This window comes from Bos mutus, chromosome 2 (genome assembly GCF_027580195.1).
Source record: "Bos mutus isolate GX-2022 chromosome 2, NWIPB_WYAK_1.1, whole genome shotgun sequence".
In the NCBI taxonomy this organism is placed as follows: domain Eukaryota; kingdom Metazoa; phylum Chordata; class Mammalia; order Artiodactyla; family Bovidae; genus Bos; species Bos mutus.
The window spans coordinates 111,127,746-111,140,489 of record NC_091618.1 but is presented as its reverse complement, the minus strand read 5'-3'; the positions used below and the strand labels follow the sequence as shown (position 1 = coordinate 111,140,489).

At 39.0% G+C, this 12,744-nt stretch overlaps 1 pseudogene; it reads left to right on the top strand.

Moving 5' to 3' along the window:
* The first annotated feature begins 8,105 nt into the window (after positions 1-8,105).
* On the top strand, positions 8,106-8,425 carry LOC102268193 (small ribosomal subunit protein eS26 pseudogene; annotated as a pseudogene).
* Positions 8,426-12,744: the final 4,319 nt, after the last annotated feature.

The following is a 12,744-nucleotide window of genomic DNA, read 5'->3' as shown; positions in this document are numbered from 1 at the left end:
GAAAAAGTAAATTATCTATTACATCCAATTTCTCAACCAGACTAGATTATTAAGATGTGTCAAATCATTGATTTTGACGCTGTTTTGGATTCTACTTAAAGAAAAATCAAAGGAAATACATATATATACAGAGTAAATAGATCATCACACTTGAAACTAACTCAAAGAATAGTAAGGTCCATGCCAAAATGCATCTCTGCGTGTGTGTGCGCTCATTTCTTAAAATCATTCTTTGGCTGACATTTCTTTTATAGGGCTTCAGGATGAAATAAGAAAAAAGAAAAATACATGAAACTTATTTAGGAAAGTGACTATCACATAGTGTCCAATGAACATTTTTAATTATTATTATCATTGTTACCACTATTACTCCCCACTTTTAGGAATATAGAAATAGAGGAAATGTAGATAGACTCTTTCTCCACTATACTTCCAACAAACAATTTGAGATTTAGAAGCTTCTGGAACAGTAATTTTTGAACTTTTCTAATTCAGAGAGGCTGGTGAAAAACACAACCTCTCCTTGAGTAAATTCACCTATACATAAAATATTGCACAAATTTTGAAGGAATAAGCCCTTTCAGCATAAACTCTCGACTTTCCAGGGTGGTGAGACAGGGAGCCAGTTGCAGTTACTGTGTGTGTGTGTGTGTGTGTGAAGTCGCTCAGTCGTGTCCAACTCTTTACGACCCCATGGACTGTAGCCTATCAGGCTCCTCCGTCCAGACAGTGTCTAAAAGCACTATGTTAAGTGTGGAGATAGAACACAGACACATTTAAAAAAGATTTTAAAATAGCCACTAACCTCATGCAGCCAACATTCAGTGGAATAATAGTGTGTGTCCAGGCCTCTGTTGAACATTCTGGAAAATGCAAATATCTGTAAGGCTCTAGATGTCAGGGTCTCAGATTCTTGTGGTGGAGAAGTACTAGACCAGAGTCATGTTCAAAGTTCAGAGGCACAGGGCCAGGAGTCAGCTTGCTGGAAGTGGCAACTGAGTGATTATACTTGTTCCCGTAAAGCTGATGATGATTTTAAAATATATTTACTGAGCTGCTACAGTCAATAAAAGCCCCAATTAAGGCACCATTAAGGGACTTAACAGTGTAATGGTGAGGAAGACATTCCTGAAAAGTTTAATGATCTCAGATCTTGACACAGCCAGAAAGTCACTAGTCATTAATGCCATGTCTGGATCTCAATTACAAAGTTCTCTATAAGAAAAACCCCTGGCCTTTAATAGCACACAAGATTATACCTGATTTGTTACAGAGAGAAAGATATACCTTTTCAAATGTATTGTTAAATCTCTATGTTTTCAGTTAAGAGAAGTGGCCAATTATGAGCAGAAACTGCTGAGTGAAAATCCATAGCATGATCACATGCCAATTAGATAAGTATTACCACTGAGTTGAAAAATAATGGAAATGCAAAATTGAACCCAGTATTGTGCTGATTAATAAGACTATGACTGTGCCTATATTGTTTAGTTGCTAAGTCATGTCCATCTCTTTTGCAAGCCTGTGGACTATAGCCTGCCAGGCTCCTATGTCCATGGGATTTTTGAGGCAAGAATACTGGAGTGGGTGGCCATTTCCTTCTGCTCGAACCTGTGTCTCCTGCATTGGCGGGTGGATTCTTTACCACTGAGCCACCGGGGAAGGCCCATCAGGTAATTCAGTTAATTCCCAGTGCAATGTGTAGGAACTCCTTCTGTGTAAAGCTGCATTGAATCTATAGAAAATTAAGCATATAGAGTCTCTCTGCCTTCTTAAATATTCATGCATTTATTCATTCATTCAACAGCTATTTACTGTGAACATCTGTATAAGGCTTAGTGATGGGCCCTGGGAAACCATGTGAGCCATACAGTCAAGGTACTCATGAACTGTACAGTCCAAACGAATGATGATCAACTGTGATAAGTACTGGGAAAGAGTCAACCCGGTGCAGGTAACAACAGACTGAAGATCTTTTAAGATAAGGTGGTCCAGGGAAGCCCTCTGAGGAGTTAGTTCAACAAAGATCTGAATCATAAAGAAGTCAGTCTTAAAAAGGCAAGCAGGGGAAGAAGGGAAGGGTGGAACTTTTGGGCTACTTTAGCATCTGAATTCCTTTCCTGAATGCCTTCTCATGAAGCAAGTCTCAGTAAGGGGCAGGCTTCTCCAAAGCCCACCTACTCTCTTTTCTAGCCTTCCTTGCAGTTAGGGTTTTGGAATGTGACACAGGCTCGGTCAGAGTTATTTGCCCACAGCAGTAAAACTAGTGAGACCAAGAAGCAGAGTTGAGAATTTCTTTTGATGGCAATGAGTGTAGTAGCAACATTCAGTTCCTAGAGCAGCGATTCCAGGATTCCCTTGCAAAGGCAACAGAGCCCTCTTCAGGCTGGTTCTGGGTATGATTTTGCCTGAAGTTCTGTTTGTCCAGCTCTGCTTTATCTCTCCCTAATCTTCAAAGCTCGTATTGCAGTCTTCCTGGAAATTCTGGGAACCACCCAATACATTCCATTTCTCTTAGGCCTTAATCAGCCAGAGTCAGTTTCTGATGATTCCAACTAAAAGTCCTGATAGGTTGGAGCACATTGTAGGCAGAGGCATGTGCAACAGTCGTCATAGGAGAGTTAGAGAAAGAGCTTGGAGGAACAAAGAAAAACCCTGGGTGGCAGCATTAGCGAGAAACGGTGGCTCATGGATGAGATGGGTGGAGACAGCAAGTCTGGCAAGAGTCAGACCAAGCAGGCCTCTGGAGCAGAAGTTGGAAACGTGCTGAGCCTACCTTTTCTCAGGGAGACTCATCTAACTCCTGATGCAACACGTCTCTACTGATGTCTGAGGACTCTGAGGCAGGACTAAAGTGTTCTGGTTGGGTGGTTGCCACTCTGCTGTGCCAAGAAATTCCAGAAGACTAAGCCTGAACTTGCCATTTCTAATTCTGTGAGATCTCTCTCTCTTCTTGAAGTACTAAGATGTGTGTCTCTAAAGGCATTTATAGCATTAATTTGGTTATATGTTTTTCAGTGTCCACCAATAGACACTAGCCAACTCCCTGGGATCACAGTGGAGAGGTGGGATGATTTCATGCTTTGGATTAAGACAGATCTGGATTTAGGGGGAGGTTCTGTCAATAATAAATTATATGATCTCAGACAAGTTGCTTCACCTCTCAGAAGCACGATTTTCTCTTTTGAAAAATGAGGTGTATCAGTGCCTCAGTGAGGATTACATCACTGTAAATTACTATGCAGTACCCACCACATAGTAGGCACTGTTAATGTCAATCCTTTTGTTCCTCGGTATTTCATTGAATTGAAGTATTCTGCAGCTACGAAAACAATATATTAATAAATTCGTTGCTTTTGTGCTTACTTTATTGTAAAATGCTAATTTAGAATCAAGTAACATACATTGCTTTCATACAGTTAAGAATTGATCATGAAAATTTCCTTTTTTTCAAAAATTCCCTGAAAGGTTATTGCCATTTACTCAGTTCACTCCAGCAAAATTACTTAAAAAAAAAAAAGTTTGCTTTTTTTTTTTTTTTCACTTATAACATCCCTACATTAATAATGTAGAATAGAAGTAAAACACTGTGTCCAAAACCACAAGGTAGATGTTGTTCATCTTGAGAAGCTGCTGTTCTAAGTCACTTCAGTCGTGTCCGGCTCTTTGCAACCCCATGGACTGTTGCCCACCAGGCTCCTCTATCCATGGGGATTCTCCAGGCAAGAATACTGGAGTGGGTTGCCATTTCCTCCTCCAGGGGATCTTCCCAACCCAGGGATCAAACCCATGTCTCCTGTGGCTCCTGCATTGCAGGCAGATTCTTTATTGCTGAGCCACCGGGGAACCCCGGAGGAATATATTATTCAAATTCTGATTGTCCTAGCCAAAATATTTCCTTATATAATATTTCCCTGGGCTTGAGTCTTTTTTCATTCTAAGAACTTGAAATCATAGATGCTCTATAGATTTGTCACTGACCAAATATGTAACTCAGCTCTGAAGACATTAAAAACTTTGAAATATTCATTACAAAACAAAAATCCTAGAACCTCCCAAGCCCCTTGCTTACTGACTTGCTTAAATAATTTAGTCTAATGAATTGAGAGTCTTTTAGAATCCTTTTCTTTCCTCCTTGCCTCCTGGTCTTTTAACATACATTTTCTGATCTCCATTTTCCTCTGATTTCTTTCTTCTGTTTCCTTGATTTTGGCATAGTTTCTCTTCTCATGGCTGGTGCTGTGTTGAGGAAAAAAAAAAAGGTTATATATGCAAATGCACAATGTTTCCCTTCAAATGGCAAATGAGACAAAGCAGCTAGGATACAGGATTCATTTGTCTTTCTTCCTCTAACTACTTTCTGTAAACCACAAGCGCTTACAACCACCAAGAGACCAGTCAAGGTAGATCTTGATTTACATAAGGGGTTTGATAAGGCTGTTTTTGAAAACCTGCACTCCTCTCTTTGAAAATTCCTATCTTCTTGGCATTGAAGTAGCACTCTCAACACCGAAAATTCCTACTTAGCCCTGGTGATTGGAGCCTCAAATGAAAACATTGTCACAACTTCCCACAGAGGGAAGGAAAGAAGCTTTTATTGCTGCTAAGTACAAATGTGAAAAATAATGAACAACGGAAGAATATTCTTACGGGAAAATCAGGCGCTTGTAGTCATTTCTTGGCATGTTTGCTTTGGAATTCTAATCACTAACAACAGTTCAGATTTTCAGAGAAAAGAGTATCTACCCGTGAAAACCCTTAGGCAAGACAACTGGAAATGCTTATTGTGAAGAAAAGCAAAAATACAGCAAGATATATCTGCGGCACATGAGAGGAATGCATAAGTGAGCATTGGAACGTTCTTTTGGTATTGGTCTTGAGGTGCAATTGTTTTAGGATTTAACCAAATCAACTTTGAAAGCATCTTGCCTTCATGTAAAGGGCTAATCATACTTAGTAGGAGGAATCAATGCTCAATTCTGCTCTATGTTATAAGTTTTACACACAAGTGTAATTGATTTCCAGACCTCTGAAACCAAACTAGTTAATGAGAGTAAATGAAACCCCTGAGTCAACAAACAAACTAATTTAGGGGACTAGCACTATTATTCTATCTTTAACAGTAGGTTTCCGGTGGCCTACAGTTAGGTGAGTGCATTCACCTAACTTTCTGCCTCCCTCATCCACATTTAAGGAGTCATGTGAATTCATTGGGCCCACTCAAATCACATCATCATAATCTTCTTTTAAGATCAGCTGATTAGCAACCTTAATTTCATCTGCAACCTTCATTCCCTTTTGCCACATAACATAACGGATTCACATGTTTTGAAGAGTTAGGACCTGATTTGGTGGGTCCTTATTCTGCCTATCACACTTCTCAATCAGACTGTAAACTCCTTATGTGTCATGTTTTTCTCTGCATTTCTCATAACAAGAATAGGTCTAACTATATTTGCATTTTGATTGTTTCTTGAACTAATAAAGCTTCTCAAAGGGTGGTCTAAGGACCGTTGGTGGTCTTTGACTTTCAGGTATATTGCAAGTTCTATTAAAATTCAAGTCTGAAAAATATGTAGCTAAAGAACCCTCAAGTTGTCTTCATTGCCGATACAAATTTATATTATTTAAAAAGCTTATATTATTTTTAAAAAAAGAAAGAAAAGGAATTAATGACATTTTTCTACAAAAACAAAGGAGGAAGCCAAGAAAGAAGACATAGGGCGTGGGAAACAGGGGAGGCAATACAAGGCAGGGGAGAAGGGTGTTCTCAACATCTAACAGTACTGGATGCAACCGAGCCACGTGGGAGCTGGAGAAGGTGCGACTCCAGTGAGATGTCTGTAAGATGATTAAAATGGAAGAGCTAGATTACTCGGTGTGTCTGATGTGCTAGAAGGATACTTACACTTCTTTCAGAGTTTGGGGATGAATCAGAAAATTAAACAAATAAAAATATGAGGCAATTATTGTACCATAAAGAAAACGTATTTCCAGAATACTATGTAGCTTTGCTGTGAATAATAATCATTAACAAAATGAATATTGAATTAAATGAAATATTGATTAAAAGGAAAATATAAGTACATAGGAGAATGAAGAGAAGATGGTGAGGAGAATATGTGGATAAGAATGAAATTCTCATCTTCCGTAGTAGGAGGTCAAATAAAATCTGAAACTGAAAAAAAAAAAAAACAAGAAATAGTAGCCTGAGAATATTATTTAGAAACAAGAATAAGCAGCTAAAAGAGCAGATATTATTGGAGGGGAAGTTTGGGGCAGAGTCCTGGTATTATCGTTTGACTATTTAAACTACATATGTGCATTAATTAATTAAAAATTAAAATTAAGACAAAATATGTCTTAACATTTTGAAAAACATTTTTTGTAATGGAAGGGTTATTTATAAAGGCAACATTCTTTTACAAGTTGCCCTCTCTTTCTTCTTTATCTCTTTCTCTTTGTCTCTTTTGCATATGGCAAGTAGTCCACAGGAACTTTTATTCTAACCAGAGTGATGTTTATTTTATTCCTTGATTCTAAAACTGGAAGGACTACAGTATAATTTAGCCTATTAACAAATCAACATGCAGGCCAGGTCAAGGTGATCAGATGGTGCCTGTACAAAGTGATCAGGAAGAGCTGTACCAGGGATGGCAGGGCATTTCAGGAAGAGTATCTAACGGGGATGAAAAAGAGTACTGATAAGGAAATAAGCTGGCTTATATTTCTGTCAGACTGAACGATCGGCTGTTACCTAAGTGTGCCATGTATTCTTTCCAGTTGGTTCTTCACATAATTTATAAACCAAACATAACTAGATTCATCATTACTGATATTACCTTGGATATCAGAAGATGCTGAGCTACCTATGCTTGCATTATTAACTCTTTTACTTTATTTCTGGGGGGCTGTCCATGCTTGCTTTGTAGGATTTTAAATAACTCCTAAAATGACATATCCAGAGGAGACAATTTAATTCAATTAAGCTTTGGCAAAACCTCTTCCCTCCTTCCTGTTCTCTCTCTGCCTTCTAGTTTAATAATTATGAGCACACAGTTAGGCAATGATTTGTGGGGCAGTGAGACAAGATTTAAAAATTAGAACTGTCTCAGTAGTTCCATGGAGAAGACAATGGCACCCCACTCCAGTACTCTTGCCTGGAAAATCCCATGGACGGAGGAGCCTGGTAGGCTGCAGTCCATGGGGTCGCTGAGGGTCGGACACGACTGAGCAACTTCACTTTCACTTTTCACTTTCATGCACTGGAGAAGGAAATGGCAACCCACTCCAGTGTTCTTGCCTGGAGAATCCCAGGGATGGGGAACCTGGGGGGCTGTCGTCTATGGGGTCGCACAGAGTCGGACACGACTCAAGTGACTTAGCAGCAGCAGCAGTAGTTCCAGCAAATGTGGTTATCCCAGGTTCTCAATTGTGGGTTTTTTTGTTTTTTTTAAGTACCAAGGTAGTTGGGCAAGATTATGGATTTATAGATTAGTTTTCTTCTACCTGTGTTTTGAGTTAAGAGTCCCTAATCTTCATTATGTGTGTATGTGTGCTCAGTCTTGTCTGACCCTTTGGGAGTCCTGTAGTCCACCAGGCTCCTCTGTACATGGAATTTTCAGGCAAGAACACTGGTGTGGGTTGCCATTTCCTTCTCCAGGGGATCTTCCCAGTCCCAGGGCTCCAACCCGCATCTCTTGTGTCTCCTGCATCACAGGTGAATTCTTTACCACTGAGCCAAGTGGGAAGCCCCAATCTTCATTATACGTTTTCCCATTAAGTTGGGCAGTTTGATTAGTCAACCCCGGGAAGAGGTGTTTGGAAGCAGAAGGAACTGGAGCTACCAGCCCAAAGAAGCTAGTCAAAGAATGGCAGGCAGTAGATATAATCAGGCAAGAGGGCAACGTCTCTCCCTGATACTGACAATATCCCATGACAATGGCTCTGTTCTGTTACAGTTCATTCAATTCGTACTGAGCATCTCAGTGCCTGCCACTGTTCTAGATGCTGGGGACACAGTTGTGAACACAGTGTCATAATTCTGTCCAGTCTTATCTTTTTCAGATGCAGCCACGCAAATTAAGAATACAATTGAGCTCTCTCGCCTCGGCGCTTCCAAGATGACCAAGAAAAGAAGGAACAACCGTCGTGCCAAAAAGGGCCGCGGCCATGTGCAGCCTGTTCGCGGCACCAACTGTGCCCGATGTGTGCCCAAGGATAAGGCCATTAAGAAGTTCGTCATTCGGAACATCGTAGAGGCCGCAGCCATCAGGGACATTTCTGAAGCGAGTGTTTTCGATGCCTATGTACTTCCCAAGCTGTATGTGAAACTACATTACTGCATGAGTTGTGCCATTCACAGCAAGGTAGTCAGGAATCGCTCTCTGGAAGCCCGTAAGGACCAAACACCTCCACCCTGATTTAGACCCACGTCCTCCACCAAAGCCCATGTAAGGATCCAAGTCCTTAAAGACTGAAGAAATATTGGTTTCTCTGAAAAGACAATAAAATGGAAATTATTAAAAAAAAAAAAAAAAGAATACAATTGAATTTCCTAACCCCTATTCAAAACCCAGTCCAGCATTCTTACTGGCTTCATTTGACCAAAAACTTCAGAGGAAAGAGACTTTCCCATGAAATTTGCAGTGTCTCCAGCTTCTGATCCCTCAGGGGGAAGAAGCTTTATTTCTTAGGTAGTTTGTCTGTTCCAAAGTGTTCTCCCACCCCACCATCTCTCAGATAAAGGACTAAATTCCATGAAAAGCCACAGCTACCCCGAAGGAGAAATCAGTCCCTAATGATATTACACTTGCACAAATTGAAATGGGGTTAAAAGCTCAGATTGTGGATTCTTAGATTTTTTGCTAAGCTGGAAGCTTTTATAGGCTCACTTTAAATTGAGAGGCAGAGTTTAGATCCTTTTGTTACTTAAGAGACTGAGCAAATTAGCAAGTCCGAGGCAAATCTTTTTTGATTACTGAACTATTACAAATGCCTCCTGGCCAAAGAATAACCTCTCTCCAGAGGGAAATGTTCAGCAGGACCTTTTGCTTAAATTCATAAAATCTGTTAAAGCAAATCTCTCACATTTCCATTAAGTCGGTAAATTACTTCTAGGGGAAAAGGATAAAATGCCGGCAATAAAATGGCTGGACTATATTAATGATGGGAGGTGGGGCCGCAAAGGTGGAAGAATTGATGCTACATTTACGGCGCAGAGAATTTCAGGCTTTGTCACGTGTTGAGCTAAATGTAAATGATGTCACCTTCTCCTCCCCTAGTGAGAGACAAAGTTATCCGTCCGCAGAGGCTTCACCAAATGCGTTGTGTGGCTGACATTAAAATGACTACAAGGTTATTTCTTTCCATATCTATCCCCTTGGAAAATTTTTCAAGATTTTATTGTAGATGGGAAAAATGCATAATACCATAGGAAACAAAGCCCTCGATACATTCTTGCTACTGGATTATTGCCATTCTATCTCAATGCTGATTGAAATCCAAGATTTGGTATCTGAGCCTTAATGAGATGCTGGCAAATATCTTTCTGCCCCGCTGGAAATGTAATCTTTCTATTGAACATTTTGTCCCAGTGAATCTCATCTGCAATAGCATTTTGCATTTGAATCAGGGAGGTCAGTGCTTGGTAGCAGACCATGTGGTGCTGGCTCTGTTCACTTTTGGGTGAAATTGATCTCTGAAGGTGTTGAAAGTACAGCAGTGAGTCATTAACCATAATTATCTCATTGCTTCATCCAGATGATTAAAGTCATCATACCACTGCCCAATTTGTTGTGTGTCTAAAAATCGGACTTTCCTATAAAAATAACTTGCCAATTCCCGTGTCCACAATGCCTCCCAAATATATAGAATTAGCATATTGCCTCAATGCATCTAGTATACAGGCATTATATTTACTTAGAGAAACTCATGTATGTCATAATAGTTGTCCCTAAAAGGGTCATATTTTTATACCTTTCATACATTTTTCAGTTTTGCGTGAGTGAAGAAGTGGTTCATGCTGTGAACTTAACCTAAAATTTAAAGTTAAAATACTCTGTCTCTTGTCTAACCATCAGCATTTTCTGTGCCTTTGAACAGAGTTAATCATCAAGCATAATGCTAAATTATACTTTTGTTTCCTAAGGCTGAGATAGCAGAAAAGGGAGTGTCTAACTAGTGGTTTTTTATACAGAGTAGAAGCAGCAGCAAAACACATTTATAAATATTTGGCTTGGTAGTTAAATAATTTATTCCATATCTGCAAGCAATAAAGCATCCCTCTAGAATGCATGTATACATATATATGCATATTTTTAAAGTAAATGTGTGCTACCAAAATATAAAAACTTGCTTTTCATGCTGTGCTAATATCAAAAGACTGAGCATTTAACTGCTATGTGGACATGGCTTTGCACATGTAAATTGAAAATTTACATGTAAATTTGCACATCAAAAAGGCCTAGCATATTCTAATTTAAATTCACTTAACTTAAATAGTGACAGATTATGGTTGTTTGCAATATGATCAATTTAATCAAAAACTGAATAGAACTACCAGAGAGATTTGCCTATATTAGTAGACCAAAGATTGGGTTGCAAACCCAGTCATTGAAATTTTAAGTATTGAAGAAATTCTAGAAAATAAACAGCTGATAAATGAATGAATTTTAAGTTTGAGTAAATATAAGACCTAGTACAATTTCAGAGTACTAAACTTATTGTCATCATAATGTAACCTTAAGTAGAGAAAAAGGAAGGGACAATTTTGGTATGATGATTTAATAATAGACCAATACAATTTTCTCTAAGTAGAGAAATAAAAATATTTAAATGCACCTCAAGTTTTTGTAATATGCATTTTAAATCTTAACATTGTACAAGCACTTTGAGCCAGCAATTCCATTTTTCAGAAATTATACTAATGAAACTAAGAGTGTAATAAGGATGCTTGGAGGAGTTTAGTTACAATTATCATAGTGCTGTTCATTACAGCAAAAATAACATTAGAAAAGTCTAACAATTTTATACTAATGATTTGGTAGTGCATGTTATTTCCAATACATAATATGGATTCTATACAATGGAATACTATGTAGCTATCAAAATTATATTGCAGAAATATAATTATAGAAATGTATTTGGTGATATAGAAACATATTTTCAATGTTATGCTGTGTAAAAGGAAAAAAGTTCAGTTTATGTAACAGATGGCATGGTGCTAAAGAATCTGGCTGCCAATGCAAGAGACATAGGTTCAATCCCTGGGTCGGGAAGATTCCCTGGAGTAGCAAATGGCAACCCACTTCTGGCCTTGAAAATTCTATGGACAGAGGGGCCTGGCGGGCTATAGTCCATGGGGATACAAAGAGTTGGTCACAACTGAGCAGCTGGGCATTCATACAAGTATGATCCCATATATATGAATATGTATATAACTGTGTGTGTTTGTTTTCAGGAAAAGTTGTTTCAAAAGTTTAAAACATTTGAGTGGTGATCTCAGAGCGGCCAGGTATGTGATTTTTATTTTCATTTTCTTAGCCTATTTTTGTTATTTGCATAATTTTAAAAATTAAAAATATAACAGGAATGGATTGCTCTACAGTGCCATAAGTGTTATATATTATTCTAGCTAGGATTCAATCTGGCTTTGCCATTATTCTCTTAAAATTGACGGAGTCCAATCTCAGCAATTTTCCAATCCTCTCTTGTCTCTTGAGATTCTAAAAGAAACTCCAGGAAATTGGAGAAGAGCCTCTGCTCTTCAGTTCATTGTGGTTGGCACTTCTGATAACTCCTCATCCAAGTGAGTGGCTTTACTGGTGGCCATGTGCTTCCCGCTTAGTGTGGCCACAGGGACCTTCACTGGGGTTCAGGGCTCAGTCCCAGGCATCTGTTCAGCCTTTTAACTTCATGGCAGTGCTGGTGGGGCTTCAAAGGAGCTGGTATTTGTACCCCCACTTCCAAACTAACAGTATTTAACAAACAGGATTTTTTTTAAAGGAAGTTTCAAAAAAGTAAACTACTTTGTTATTCCCTTTATTTTAAAAAATGTACAAGGGATTACTCTCTTAAATATACAAACAGCTCATGCAGCTCAATAACAAAAAAGTAAACAACCCAATTGAAAAGTAGATGAAACATTTAAATAGACATTTCTCCAGAGAAGACAAATAGGTGGACAAAAAGCACATGAAATGATGCTCAACATCACTAATTATTAGAAAAATGCAAATCAAAACTTCAATGAGGTATCACCTCACACAGGTCAAAATGAAAGTGAAAGTTGTTCAGTTGTTTCCGACTCTTTGCGACCCCATGGACTATACAGTCAATGGAATTCTCTAGGCCGGAATACTGGAGTGGGTAGCCTTCCAGGGATCTCCAGGGGATCTTCCCAAGCCAGGGATCAAACCAGGTCTCCTGCATTGCAGGCTGATTCTTTACCAGCTGAGCCACAAGGGAAGCCCAAGAATACTAGAGTGGGTATCCTATCCCTTTTCCAGTGGATCTTCCCAACCCAGGAATTGAACTGGGGTCTCCTGCATTGCAGGTGGATTCTTTTCTTTACCAACTTAGCTATGAGGGAAGCCCCAGGTCAAAATGGCCATCATCAAAATAATGTGCAAGCAATAAATGCTGGAGAGGGTGTGGAGAAAAGGGAATGCTTCTATACTGTTGGTGAGAATGTAAACTGGTACACCTGCTATGGAGACCAGTATGGAGGTTCCTTAAAAAATG